The sequence below is a fragment of the Rhinoderma darwinii genome, chromosome 13 (genome assembly GCF_050947455.1).
Source record: "Rhinoderma darwinii isolate aRhiDar2 chromosome 13, aRhiDar2.hap1, whole genome shotgun sequence".
Classification (NCBI taxonomy): Eukaryota; Metazoa; Chordata; class Amphibia; order Anura; family Rhinodermatidae; genus Rhinoderma; species Rhinoderma darwinii.
The window spans coordinates 12,992,274-13,007,955 of record NC_134699.1 but is presented as its reverse complement, the minus strand read 5'-3'; the positions used below and the strand labels follow the sequence as shown (position 1 = coordinate 13,007,955).

At 43.5% G+C, this 15,682-nt stretch overlaps 1 protein-coding gene across 1 annotated transcript in view; it reads left to right on the top strand.

The window, feature by feature from the left end:
* Positions 1 to 15,682, top strand: part of STX16 (syntaxin 16) — a 92,054-nt gene that overhangs the window by 35,502 nt on the left and 40,870 nt on the right. The window contains exon 2 of the mRNA XM_075846496.1: positions 2,831 to 3,050. The gene's annotated coding sequence lies outside the window, so the exon portion shown is untranslated. The remainder of the gene's footprint in view (positions 1 to 2,830; positions 3,051 to 15,682) is intronic.

Sequence of the window (15,682 nt, the reverse complement as noted above, 5' to 3'; positions counted from 1 at the left end):
GTGGAATATGTCGGCGCTATATATAGATTAATATTATTCATAGCATAAAAGTTCATGTGAAATGAAGGGACTTGAAAGGTTTTGTGTCTTGTCCATTTGCTGGGACCATTTACAAAACATTATACGACACAATATCATCCCCTGGGGTATAACATATTAACATTTTTAAGGATCAGTTACACGTCTTGCATTTACTTTTTTGCCCTTCTTAATTTAAATAAATATTTTTAAAAAGGGCTTTTTATGTACTAAACTCAGCAGACTATCTGAGGATTTGTACAATTGCCATAAATCCTCTGCATGCCAACCTAAGTACCCTTTTATTTTACTGAGAGCTATAAAATACGTATTAGACACAGAGTTTACATTACTGAAGAGTTAATGGGGTCCTAATACAACAACAAATTGCCATTTGGACCACTTTATGCTGCTTAAAATATTATTACTGCTATCTTATATATCCTTGGTATTGTACCCTGGTGTACATCATTTGACACGGAATTGTTCTCTTGACATGGGAAGGTAGAGTACTAAGTACTTTACTGTAAGCTAAGAATGACCACCCTGAGACATTTACCTCACCTTAAAGGGGTTGTCTGCTTTTGACAATCTGTACTTGTTAGAAGGGTCACAGGATTTCCTGCTAGTGGGACCCTCAGCGATCAGCTGTAATTCGTGGGGAAACCTGTCAGCAAGTGTTCAATTTCCCTACAGCACCACCACAGGGGAAATAAAGCATTACATAGTGCCCATTAAAATCAATGGGTTGTCTGTGTAATGCAGGACAGGTCCTTTAGAGTAAGAGATGCTCTATATAACCGCTCTCTACTCTGGCCAAGAGATGAGGGTCCTGAACAGAGGACCTCTGCTATTAACTCCGAATTCCCTAAATGGGTGTATGAAAATGGGTTAGCCTGACCTAACCTTACCTAAAATAAAAAATGAAATGCTATTAGATAAGTATAAAAAAACAAATATCCATTTCCTCTAAACTGGTCCCCACTTATCTCACTTTTTAGAAGCTTTATCAGACTACAATACATAAATATTATGTCCTGCATTCAGATTGTTGAGTTCACTTTTTAAGAAACTATTAGAAAATATAAGTCCAAACAGATCTAGTCCTTGCCATCAAGAGCATATGTACTATAGGAACTTGTGTCAAAGGGGATCTATGGTTGATGTCAACCTGCTCAGAACTCATGCTCTTCACAAGTACTACAACATTAGCAACAAGGTAGAAGGGGTCGGACACTAATCAGCAAGGAACATGTATTTTCCGAATCATATCCTATCCAAGCAAGAGCGTTTCAAGTAGTAGTAGGGAACAGCAGGCATGGGGAGATCAAGTTACACATGAGTGCTCTCCTTGGCATGGCCAGCAGAATACAGTGCAGTGTCTGAGAGTGGCACCATTGAATACAGGTGCTATTCTGCTCAATCCAATGATAGAACACAATACCTATATTCTTCTGACATACAGGAATTTGACCTTCCTGCACTTGCTATCCCCATACCATGAATCACTCCTACTTGAAAAGCTCTTCGAAGCTACTGGCTCTACTTGTGGAGATCCTTCTAGTGTAGAAAGTCTTACAGGCAATGCTCCCTGGGAAAAGTATGCAAATGAGCTCTCCTCCAGAAGGAAGAAAATAATTTCCTACTTGAAAAGGAAGCCATTGGGGTAATAGGTATACATTAGTTAATTGTTTTAATTGTAATTGATAGTATATTAGGGAATTTTCGCCAAAGATGAACCCTAGCTACGAGGTGGGTTGCTCCTTCATGGTGATTGGAGACATTGCACTGTTCGGTTTTTGCTGTAGGTCTTCCCCGTAACCCTAAGTGTTAAACCTGAATACTAAAGTACATTTACATTCAGTTTTGATGATGGATTAGTAGCTACTGCAGGTCTTTCAAGGTTTCATGACTTGCGGTTGTATTTGGACCAGCTCCTAATCATTCCGGCTGCACAATGTTTGATTGCTTGGTGGTATCCAGGGTTCTTTCTGTTTGATAGGTCTGGAAGTGACCACGGAAAGGCTAAGTCATCGTCCCCTAGTGGACCCTTATTAAATTGATGGATTGCTATATTACAGCCAACCTGTCCTATTAGAAAGCATGCATGATTACTGTGCCGGGGGGGTGGGGGGTGGGGGGTTTCTTCAGAAAGTGAAGATCTAGCACAATATGTTCCGTGTGGAGTATTAGATTCACTCTTTATGATCCATAAACTATGTTCCAAATTGCCAATTGATTCATAAAAATTCTTCTTCTAAAGGATAAGTCCTTTGTGGGGTGTACAAAAGCCAGCCATGAATAAAATGGGGCCTAAGGCAGAGATGTCGTGAGACCCCCTACTAGTTAACACTTCATTAACGGTTCTGAATCACTACATCTGCCATATTTTCATTTTCCAACAGGAAGCTCAATTTCACAAAAGTAATTATTTAATATGGAAATTGAGCTGCTTATTACAGTCTGGTAAAGATCACACGGGTCCGGATTTCAAGTTACTATATATAAACATTTTGTTTGTGCTCGTGAATGTGCCCAAAAAAACGATGGGATTTTTGCACAACAAGTTCATGTTTCTTCCTTTTTATTTACTCTTTGTAGATAAAAATTAGTGAATTTGGGGTGAATAGAGGGGATCTCTATTTTAAGGACTTTGATGAATTAGCCAGAACAGAGAGCAGCTACAAAGAGTGTCACTTGCTTTGGAGGACCCAGCACATCCGTGCATTACAATAGGAACTGTGTAATGCTTTATTTCCCCTGTGGCGGCGCTGCTGAAAAATGTAACATTTGTTGTCGGATTCTCTCACAGGTCACAGCCAGCAGTGGGACACGCTAGCCTATTGGCGGAGGACCCTTCAAACAAAAAGGAATTGTCAAAATCGGACCACCTCTTTAAGGTATATAGAATGTCTCCAGAAGAGGACCCTTAAGGCTCGGACAATAAAGAACATTTCTGTTCACATACAAGTTGGACCTTATATGAGCCACAGCATGCTGAGGGAGCCAGAGGGGAGAAGAAGAGCAGTGAGGTGAGCATTCATTTTTTTTAAATGTATTTTTTTAATTGGCGGAGGTAGTCTGATTGGGGGAGGCAAGGTACCTCGCTACGTCCCACAGAGTGAAATCTGCACCAGTTAGGAGCTGGCATAGAATTACACTATAATTTCCGCCACTTTTAAATTATAATAAATTTGTCAGGCCGCTGTGCCCCACCCCCTTATGGTTAGCCACGCCCTTTCCATAAAAGTGCTGAGCTCGCCGTGAAAAGGCCTAAAGGACTTTTGGGCCCTTTTGCGACTTTTCTATGCCAGAAAACTGACGTAAAAAGGTTTATAAATTCCCCCCAAAGTGTTTTACTGAATATTTTCTTTAAAATAGATTTTCCATTTAACTTAGGAAGGTTTACAACACCATCCATATTAATATCAACAGTGGCTGGACTTTAAAGGAGCTGTATGGGGTTAGAAAAACATGGCTGCTTTATTCCAGAAACAGCGCCTCTCATGCCCATGGACTGTGTCTGGCATTGCAGCTCAGTCTCATATATTTTCATATACACATACTAAACAAAGCCCATAGACAGGAGTGGCGCTGTTTCTTTAATAAACCAGCCACGTTTTCTAATCCCAGACCACCCCTTTAATGCTTGCTGTGATACATTTCATCTTTCAGTGTAAGGACTGTGCAGGATGTAAGATTAATCTAGGGGCGAAATACAGAGGGTTTACTTTGTACATTCCAGATTATACAGGTCTTGCTATGAGGGGGGCGCACAGTCTCTGTTTGAGCTCATAGATTCTTCAGCCATTTGATTCTCTTGAATCTCATCCAAACAGTCTCACAATGTTTAGATTTCATGTCTTTATCTCACCCAAGTCTGAAGGTAATGGCGGATGAGTGTGGTAGACTGAAATCATTTTCCAAAACATAATTATTTAATACAATGTGCATTATTCCATGCCTTTAAAGAGGACGTGTCACCTCTCCTGGCATGACTGTTTAGTAAATACTTGTATTTTTCATAAAATTACAATTCTGTGAAATATTTTGTTAGAACTTGTACCATTCCTCTGGTATTCCTCTTAGTAATGAATGAATAAATTGACAACTGGGTGTTATTATTACCCTTGCCAAGGGGGCGTGTCCCTACACAGTCTGAGACTATGAGCACTGATTGGACAGTGTCAGACTGTGTGGGGACACCCCCCCCCCCAACTGGTAACACCTAGTTATCAATTTATTCCTAAAGTTGTAGGAGGAATAACAGAGGAACGGCACAACTAAGAAAAGTTGTTCCAGAATTGTTATTTTATGGGAAATACAAATATTTACTAAAACAGACAAATCAGGAGAGGTGACAGGTTCTTTAAGATCACACAAAATGTAAGTTTATTCCCGGAAATGAAGGGGTTCAGTTCCAATACGAATGCAAGGCAGGGGCGATAAACAAAAAGGGGGTGACAATGCCTCTGTCAAGATAAATGACACTATTGTGTTGCTGCTGTGTTTAGCTGGCAGATGATAACCAAGACTGATACATCTGTGTTAGCAATGTTGCAGAACTTTTCATTATAGGAGACTTTACAACCTCTATACATGTCTATTAAACCTGAAATTGCCTTTTTATTAGAGATTATTATTATTATTATTATTATTATCATTATTATTATTATTGCATTTGCTCCGCTAGTGCCTATAGCAGGCGAGGGGTTAAAGTAGCATTTGCCAAGCAGCTAATTAAACTTCTTTTGCTTCTGCCAGGATAACCGGCTACACGTTGTGCCGCATCTTAACCCCTTTTGGCAGCAAGAATAATAGCAGGGATAGAACTGTTTATACAGAGTATGAAAAATGACTTGCTGGGTAACTGCAGCACAGATTAGACCAAGAGTAAAATACTTGGTGAAGCACTTGACGTTAATAGCTGATACTGGCAGCTATTTGCTGGCGCTGCCAATTTTTCAGTCTGTTATGACAAAAAGATGTTTTCTTAATGGATGTAGACACCGTGCACAGGGCACAACTACCAGTGTATTTCCCAGACGCACAATTTTCAGATTTACCCGCTCCTGGGTAGGCTGCCGCTCTTATCGCTGTGTACGCTCCTGCAATGGAGGGGTATCACTACGACCACCTTCATAGGACTAATCCCCCCACTCAGTTCCTGAAAATGACTCCTTATTCTGATATCACTTTCAAAGTCTCAGCATTCCTTGGAAGGTCGCTTTAAAAGCTTTTAAGATCGACCTGGCACTGATGCTATGGAGAGTTCTGCACTTGCCAATTGGTCCTGGTTTTTGGGCACATCACAGGCAATCTCTTTTTTTTTGTTCTTTTTTATTCTCTTTGAAGATCCACTCTTAGAATGTTTTGATACTTGTATTGTCTCTGTTATAGTTTTTGCATACTGTTCCCAGTATTGTCCGCTTTTTTGACTATACATTATGACATTGAAGAGCATTTCCTCAGGGCATACAGCATACTTGAACATCAGGCAGATTACCTATACCTATACCGCACACAAAATGTTCAGGTATATGCTACACCCCCTTTTCTATAAGTCACTCCCCTTCATAAGGCTCCACCCCAACCTATTGTCCTTGAATCATGGTAAACTCTACCCAGACCTCCTACATGCCTCTCCAGACCCATTAAACAGCACGCCAGACCCCAAAATGTTTCAGACCTCAAGCTGAGACTCCAAATTCTTTCAGGCCTCAGACTCTAGAATCAGAAACAGTTCAGCCCCAGAGAGTTTTCCTTCAGCCGTGGTTAGAATATCCATTTTGACATGGTGGCGCCACCTAGAATTAATTTTGCCATCAAAGCTGAGCCTGATGACATATCCCAGAAGTCATCCCCAGTACCAGGATAGCACAGCTCTGTGGCAGTTACAACTCCGGAAGATTCCTGCACTGCCCTGGTGCCTTGAAAGCTCTTCAAGGAGTCCAGGGGCCTTCTAGACATTGCAGGACAGTTGGCAAGCATAGCATATGGACGTTACAGACTGCTGTTATTGGGAGTGCTTTATACTACACAGCAAGACTGCTGTTATATTGGGTGCTCCAGATTACACAACCAGAGTGCTGCTACAGGGGAGCTTCAGACTACTCATCCAGACTGCTGTTATATTGGGCGCTCCAGACTACACAGCCAGACTGCTATTATATGGGGCACTCCAGACTACACATCCAGACTGTTGTTATAGGGGGCACTCCAGACAACGCAGCAAGACTACTGTTATAGGGGACACTCCAGACTACACACCAAGACTGCTGCTATAGGGGGCACTCAAGACTACACATCCAGGCTGCTGTTATAGGGGAGCTCCAGACTACTCATCCAGACTGCTGTTATAGGGAACGCTCCAGACTACATAACCAGACTGCATTTATAGGGGCGCTCCAGACTACACAGTGAGACTGCTGTTATAGGGGGTGCTCCAGACTACACAGCCAGACTGCTGTTATAGGGGAGGCTCCAGACTACACAGCCAGACTGCTGTTATAGAGGGCACTCCAGACTACACAGCCAGACTACTGTTATAGGGGGCACTCCAGACTACACACCCAGACTGTTGTTATAGGGGGAGCTCCAGTCTACTCATCCAGACTGCTGTTATAGGGGGAGGTCCAGACTACTCACCCAGACTGCTGTTATAGGGGGAGCTCCAGTCTACTCATCCAGACTGCTGTTATAGGGGTGCTCCAGACTACACATCCAGACTGCTGTTATAGGGGAGGCTCCAGACTACACAGCCAGACTGCTGTTATAGGGGAGGCTCCAGACTACACAGCCAGACTGCTGTTATAGGGGAGGCTCCAGACTACACAGCCAGACTGCTGTTGAAGGGGGCGATCCAGACTACACATCCAGACTGCTGTTATAAGGGGTGCTCCAGACTACTCATCCAGACTACTGTTATAGGGGGCACTCCAGACTACACACCCAGACTGCTGTTATAGGGGGCACTCCAGACTACACAGCCAGACTACTGTTATAGGGGGCACTCCAGACTACACACCCAGACTGTTGTTATAGGGGGAGCTCCAGTCTACTCATCCAGACTGCTGTTATAGGGGGAGGTCCAGACTACTCACCCAGACTGCTATTATAGGGGGAGCTCCAGTCTACTCATCCAGACTGCTGTTATAGGGGTGCTCCAGACTACACATCCAGACTGCTATTATAGGGGGAGGTCCAGACTACACAGCCAGACTGCTGTTATAGGGGGCACCCCAGACTACATAATCAGACTGCAGTTATAGGGGGTGCTCCAGACTACACAGCCAGACTGATATTATAGGGGGCGCTCCAAACTACACAGCCAGACTGCTGTTATAGGGGGCGCTCCAGACCACACAGCCAGACTGCTGTTATACGGGGCGCTCCAGACTACACATTCAGACTGCTGTTATAGGGGGGGCTCCAGACTACACATCCAGACTTCTGTTATAGGGGGAGGTCCAGACTACACAACCAGACTGCTATTATAGGGGGAGCTCCATACCACACAGCCAGACTGCTGTTATAGGGGGCGCTCCAGACTGCACAGCCAAACTGCTGTTATAGGGGGAGGTCTAGACTACGCAGCCAGACTGCTGTTATAGGGGAGGTCCAGACTGCACATCCAGACTGCTGTTATAGGGGGAGGTCCGGACTACATATCCAGACTGCTGTTATAGGGGGAGGTCCAGACTACACAGCCAGACTGCTATTATATGGGGAGCTCCATACCACACAGCCAGACTGCTGTTATAGGGGGCGCTCCAGACTGCACAGCCAAACTTCTGTTATAGGGGGCGCTCCAGACTACACAACCAGACTGCTGTTATAGGGGGGCGACTACTGCTCCCTAAAAGAAACAATACGGCTTTGAGCAAGTAGGATAATTTTTATGGATCACTGGGATTCCTCTTTAATTAAAGAAACACTTTCCTCACATAGACTAGACTAAATAAGCCATTTCAGCATCCATGTATTCTGGTGTATATATCCATATTTGAATAATCCATTGTTAACAGAGACTGTGCAGGGTATTGCAGCACTGTCCCATTCACTTGAATGGGACAACGCTGCAATACCTTGCACAGTCATAAGGACAGGCCATCAATTTTAAAATCCTGGATAACCCCTTTAAAGCATCAGTACAGACAGGGGTAGGGTGATTCTCTCCAGGCCCTCTCAATAGTCTGACCCTGTTCTCTGTAACTGTAAAATGAATAGAGTCAGTATAATCTATAGATATATTGTGAGAGTCCAGACACTCCCCAGTCACATAACTCCGGGAATATCTGATGATTGTCTAGCATGGATGTTTGATGTCGGAGATTGAGTTATACGTGCTATTATGTTTGTATTCTCTTTCCTGCTCCGGTTTACTTTATTGCCCTTCTCAGAGAACTACAAAATGAAGCCTCCGCTAATTTAATGCATACGTCTAACCGTGCTTGTCGAGAATTACCTGAATGCTTAAAGGGCATGCGTCTGGTAACTCTGCTCCCGATATCGGTGAGGTTATCTAACTATTGGGATTACAAATTATTTGTAGACCCAACAAGGACACTGGGATAACTCAATGACACAATATTATTCAAGAGAAGGAATCTGTCCAAAAAAATCCCCAAATTCTTGTTATGTCGCATTATAGTTCTGGTGCTCATCACCACTTACAGTCTGGAACCTGAAAAATTAAACAAGGTTTATTTCTCTATTTTTCTTCCTTCAGGGGTTGTCTCATGAAGACGACAATCCCTGTCCATGCGTACTTTTAGGGTCCCCACTCTATGATCCAGAACGGAAAGCCACTCTGAGAGCAACCCCCACTATGGTGGACACAAGCCATCCATGTGTTACATGTGAATGACCACCCTGTAATACTACTGTAATGGCAGGAAGGAGGTGAAGGGAACAAGTGAGCCCTAATCTACCCACCGCCCTGTCCCTGCCTACTTGCAACGACCCGCCCTAGGCGACGGGGTACAACTTGGCGGCGGTCCCTACGCTGTCTAAGTGCAAGGGAATACAAACAGGGAACAAGCAAGGAAAGGGGCAGTAGCCCACGGAACGCCGCGAGGAAACGGAGCGGTGAATGAGCCAGTCGGAATCAGGATGTAGTGGAGTATACAAACGGGAGCACGGAGCAGGAAGCAAGCCAGGGGCAGAGCGAAGCGGAATAAACGGAACTGAAGCAAGGCAGAAACACGGCAGAAGCAGGCTGGAGCAAGGCAGCAGTGGGGCCAGGAATCCAAGAAGAATAACAAGCAAAGAGGAAGAGAAAACGGCAGGTATAAATGGACAGGGGGCGGAGCTAACTCCGACTGACCAGGCCGCGATAGGCTCTCCCACTCCTGAGCCTGCCACCCTGATTGGTGGGAGCCGGTGTCAGTCTCAGAGGTCTGGCCTCAGGTGTCGACTGATTAATCCTGGGAGTATACCCAGACGTAGTGCCTGGCAGATCCCTTACAACTACATTTCTAGCTAGCCGCGGAAAAATCAACTGTTTACTAAGTGTTGGGAGCCGGACCCGCGGCGATCACTAGATTAGGGCTGTGAGGAAACAAGCCCCTTGAAGGCAATATGTAGAAATGACTATCTTCTGACATAGCATAAAGAATAGTAGAAGATAGTGGTACTCATTGGCAGTGCTCATCAATAAGGGACTACAGCCAGGGGTGTAGCTAACGGGCTCATGGACTCTGGTGCAAGAATTCAGCTTGGGCCCCCCAAGCCCTCCGCAACACCACCAGACACCAGCACGTGCCTATGCCCAGCCGCCTTGCCCAACAACCCCCATGGATGCCCCCACAGTATAATGCCCCTCATAGCTGCTTCCACAGTATGGTAGTGTCATGGGGGGAAAACAAAAAACCACACAGTGCTAATATATATCTATTTCTCTTATTCAACCATATCTAGACTTTTATATTTCTCACAACCATTCCATATGTACATTGTAATATGTGATCTCTGACCTGAGCGTCTCTGTTGTTCCTTCTATGCACGCCGGCTTGTAACCGACAGAGCTGTCCAGCATTTTCAGGACTTCAGAGTAGCGTCCCCATGACAACATACAATGTACGTAAGGGCTTGGTTGTGAGAAATATAAAAAGTCTAGCTATGGTTGAATAAGTTGCACCTTTGACCCAGAAGTGGTTATTAGTCAAAACGGAGTATTTAAGAATTGCAGTTTCTCTAGTATCTCATAAGCCTGATGAAGACCATGGTCGAAACGCGTAGCTCCCTGCACCGTTCTATTGACATATGTTGTTCCCACACACATGTCTATTTTAGATTAAATAAAGCTCTTTACTTTTCCTGGGGGGCCCATAGGGCCCAGTAGCAACTGCGACCCCTATAGCTACGTCACTGACTACAAGGACTGTGACTATTCTGCTCATTGAAGAATGGACTGTTGGGCCATTATAGCCATTTGTTGTACTAAATTTGCCCCAATGCCCATAGGTGGTTGTGATGCTTTTTGTTACAGACTGACAACCACACTTTTTAGTGGACATTAGTATTAAATTCTAGCTAGTAATTCTGTATCTAGAGCAGAAAAGCCCCATTGGGGCATATATAATTAAAGGAACACTCTGGTAAAAACTGATAACTTTACTATGCCTAGTGCAGGGCCGAGGAGGCGGAGCATGACACAGGGAATCTCTCTTTGGTGTTTTTCTAATTCCCGTGTCATGCACCGCCCCCTTAGTGGCTGCACTAGATATAACACAGAGTTCCTTGCTTGGGCTCCCCCTTGATATTAGCTAAAGATGAGAGTCAGTGCTTCATGGTTTTGTGCTATGGAATAATACTTGTCAACATGCCTGGACTGGCCGGCAAACAGGACAGGGCTTATGCAAATTTGCATAAAAAGGCTTTTGCAGTCTATCTATTGGGGTGTTCAAATGTTGGGTGGTATGATCTGAAGCACTGCAGATTACTCAATGATACTGAGGAAGATTTTTAATACTATCTTAAACATAGACAGGATAAAACTAGACCAAACAGTCAGATACTGCGCCAAGTTTATCACAGTGATAAATTTGGCGCATCTTTCTAGACATCTTCGATGTCTTGTTGCCACACGGTTCTCGGACATGCAGCAACAACCGCACCGTCTGAATATGCCCTTAGATACTTTTTTTTTCTTTATGCCATCTCATGGCATTCTTTACATGAAAATTTTGCATCAAAATAATGGAGCAAGCCATTAATAAATCTGGTGCATTGTAAGCCACTGTTCAAAAACTGTCTAGTAAGGCATTAAAAGTGTCTAAAACACATCATATATTTGACGCATGGCATGTACGGCAGTTTTTTTTTGTGTAACTTGAGACAGATTTCTGAGGCATTTGGCTTTGTAAATCTCCCCCACTGTGATGGTACAGCACCTGCAGTTTTCTAAAACCTCATTCACACGGCAGTATTTTGCATCAGTATTTAGAAACCAAAACTATGGCTTAAAAAATGAAAATAATAATAATAATAATAATCTGCCCCCACAATAACAGCATGTTTTTTTTTTCTATGGCTATTAAGTAGTTAATGTAGTACATAAAAATGTAGTCAGCGCAGTCCGGTAAAATTCGGTGCATGTGTTTTTTGGAATGAGAGTATGACACTGCGAGCACTTAATAGAAAACAGCTGTGTTCCAGGGGTTAATGGAGCCTCTGATAAGTAGAGCATGAAACCAGGGGAGTCTCCTGTTAATGGAGAGGTTGTGGTTTGATGTGCACCAGATATTAATCATGTACAAGACCACACTTTGATGCTCAGCACTTGTAGAGGCGAACAAGGCCAATCCATGACAATCACTGCCGCTCTCTCCTCATTTATTCTTCTGTAGACGTAACAAAAAAAAGTCCTCTAGCAATATCTGTTTTTGGTAAAGCTGGGTGACAACCAACATGGCCGCCATTACAGCTCCCAAAGGCGTAGTCACCCAGCTTTCATACATCCAGGAGGCACGGAGACATGTCATTGACCTCAGTGTGGACCCACTCAGGCACCAGAGTGACCATAACCTCTGCACCAGTAGCCAAGAAGTGCAGCCATATTGGTCTTCACCTTAAAATAAGCTTCGAACAGACTGAACGATAAAATGCAATTGTCTTGCCACCCATTAGGTGAGAACTTCGCCTCAGGCACTACCCTTCCCTGACTGCAGAGGGCAGCATCCTCAGTGCCTACCCATAGGTCGTGCAACCAACACAGTAACCCATGATTTTACTGCAACGATCACACCACGAAAAGTCGCCATAGAGCTGTAGTGTAAGTCTTTTGTGCTTTACTATGATGCAACTCTGCTGATCACGTCCCAAACAGAGACATTTCTGTAGAAAAGAGGGAGCGAAAAAATGTACACCCTTCTATAAGGTATTAAAAAAAAGTGCCCCCTAAATCAAGCCTGATATAGCGGCCCTTCCACCAACATTTCTTATTTCCAGGCAGGTCTCCTGCCGCTATCGCTAACCTCCAGTAAGTTCTCTTAGTACAGTTTACGACACCGAGGTTGCCATGGTTACGGTGAAACACTTTCCCACTTGTTGATATTTGCGTTCTTTCCTGCTCTTTGGTGAAATACAGTCTTCTGCTGTCATTCCATGGTGTAACGTGCGATACAGGTGTGTTATTTTATATGTGGGTTTTCCAGATGAGACAGACAGAAGCGGCTCGGTTTATTTTTACTTGCCGTTCGCTGTAGCCAGATGTCGATCACGCTTCAGTCTGGGTGGGCCCTCGATCTTGCTGCTGGTCCAGGAAATTATTATGACCCTTTTTAATTTTCCAAATATGGGGACCTCTCCTTAGTTCCCCTAACAAATCATGGGTTATATGGGATTTACATTGGCTGCCTGATTTGTGTTATAAAAAAACCCTATACCTCATATGTGAAACTTAAAGTGTAATTCCAGTTACAAGACTCATTCACACGGCTGAATTACACTCCTTACCACCTCCGTGTTGTACAGAATCATACTGTGGCATCTATAGACGTCTATGGGGCCCTACCTCTATATGATTTTATATAATCTGATGCCACATTATAGAGGTATCCTCAATGTTAAGGGAGAATATAGGTATAATACGCTGCCGTACATAAGCACTGAATGGCGGTACATGGAGCGCCAATGGCTCTGGAGTACGTGCATGAGTTCTTGACATCAAAAATGCAATAACGATTCCAAAATTAAATGATAAATACATGAAGGACAGAGCATGCACTTCACATCTATTTCGTTTTTTCTCATGTGCCCCCCCCCTGCTGACTCACTCCCATTGTAAGAGCTAGGATAAAAGGAGTGGAGGAAGGGAAGTGACTACCGCTTCCCTAAGTGTCAGCCGTGGGGATGTTCCATCTGTCCGCCGGGTGGCGGGTTGGCCCATCTGGAGCCGTGGCATCACCATGACAACAGGACACCATGGCTTTACTCGACCCGGCCGCTGCGTGTGACATCATCAGTCCTTTAAATGGGAACTGCTCCTGTATTTCCTCGGTTATCAGTCCTGTTGGTGAGTTTCCTGGCATTTGTTCCGTTCCCTGTGTTTAACACGGCTTTTGTCTCGACTCGCTTGATCTGATTCGAACACAAAACCTTTCATACCGACATCTGCAACCCGATTGTCTACTGGGGACTATGATGAGGACCACAACCGGGGAATCTTACTGGCAAAGTCCATATCTCCTTCCGGAGTTATGGGTGAAGAATTGGGGTTTCCTTAGACTCTGCACCCCAGGTTATACTGCACCAACTAAATAACGGTCCCAGTCCCTACCTGCTGCCAAACTCCTCCTGCGCTGGATGGGATATCCTTCTTCGACAAGTCTGCATACTGTGCTACTCCGTGTCACTCTCCCTTAGATATCACCCAAGTTCTGACTAAACTAGCCATGGACCGGCATCCAGGTACGCTTGTAGGTTTAAATGCGTTATCCAGTCACTAAAAATTGATGGCCTATTCTCAGGATAGGCCATCAATATCTGATGGGTCGGTGTCCGACTCCCCGGACCCTCATCGATCAGCTGTTTTCGTACGCTGCTTCCTCTACATTCGTCGGCACACATGTAGTGGCTTTACTAATTTATATACAGGCACAGTCTGTTCCATGAAAGCAACAATGACTGGATATCAAACAAAGCAAAATGGCCGCCTCACTAACATGCAGCAATAGCTGGAGAGGCCCGAGTGGTGATTTACTGCTCTTCATGGACATTGAGGCTGGTAGACGTCTGGATTAGTTCCAGGTTTTCTTTAATCCTACAGGGAAACTTGATAAGAACTCACAATAATATGATTCTAAGAACACCAAAGTTTATTTTCTGACTACGGTTTTGTCATAGGTTTAAGCAAATAACTGGTCATTTTGGATTTCCTGAGGGAGTTAGGATCAAGGATTGTAATGATATTGGACACAGCATTGTCTTTTATGTCTTCCTACTGCAAATTTATATCAACCCAAACTTGATTCTCCTTTGCGTTACCTTGTGCATCTCGTGACAACACAGATTTAGTCTTTCATTCTTGGGGAGACATGAAAATTTATACAGCTGGCTGCCATAAAGCAGAAAACAAAATGTATATATAACAATGATAGACGCCTACGTGACCTGATGTACAGTAATGCGATTTTTATTCTTGTACTTACAGATCTGCCACAAATCACGTATGAGAAAACTTTGTGAGGCGGCATTCAAGTTAAAACAAGCGTATATCAAAAGTATATAAGTTCCTGTAACATAGAGCAATGTAATTTATGAGGCTCTTGTGGAAACTTGTGGCAAGTTGTACACTATTGCTACTGGCAGGGGGTATGGACCTTATATTTACTATCCTACAACTTTTTTTTTTTTAAATATAGAAATACCTCTTAAGGGTTCTTGGCTTCTAATTATGCCCTGGTGTACCCCACCAATAAGATTTAACTATAAAGGAAAAGGGGGAAAAAAGGAAATTGTGGGGAAAAGAAGGGCAAGAAGCATTAGGATCAAAGGATCTCTAGATGAAAGAGAGATGTAGGACCAGCTTAGAACGGTATGTTATACCTAACAGGGATAGGGTGAACGGTCCTTTATAAAGAACACCCTATTGTATTATCAAATCCCATTCGGCGTGTGTCACCAAATTGATAAAAAAGTGGGAATAGAGAGGGAAGGTACATGGATCAAGTTGCTGCAGTAAGGTGCTTACAGTAGCAGAACCAGATTGTAACCTTTATCTCCCTGGAGCACAAACCACATTGGTTAACGGATTGCTCCAGACTCAAGCCACAATCCGATTATGTTCCTTTTTTTAATGCTACTTCTTATAGACAGGAATATAGAAAGTATAGTACTGCCTCCTATGTACAAGAATATAACTACCATAATACTGCCCCCTATATACAAGAATATAACTACTATAATACTGCCCCCTATATACAAGAATATAACTACCATAATACTGCCCCCTATGTACAAGAATATAACTACTATAATACTGCCCCTATATACAAGAATATAACTACTATAATACTGCCCCTATATACAAGAATATAACTACTATAATAATGACCCTGTCTACAAGAATATAACTACTATAATACTGCCCCTATATACAAGAATATAACTACTATAATACTGCCCCTATATGCAAGAATATAACTACTATAATACTGCC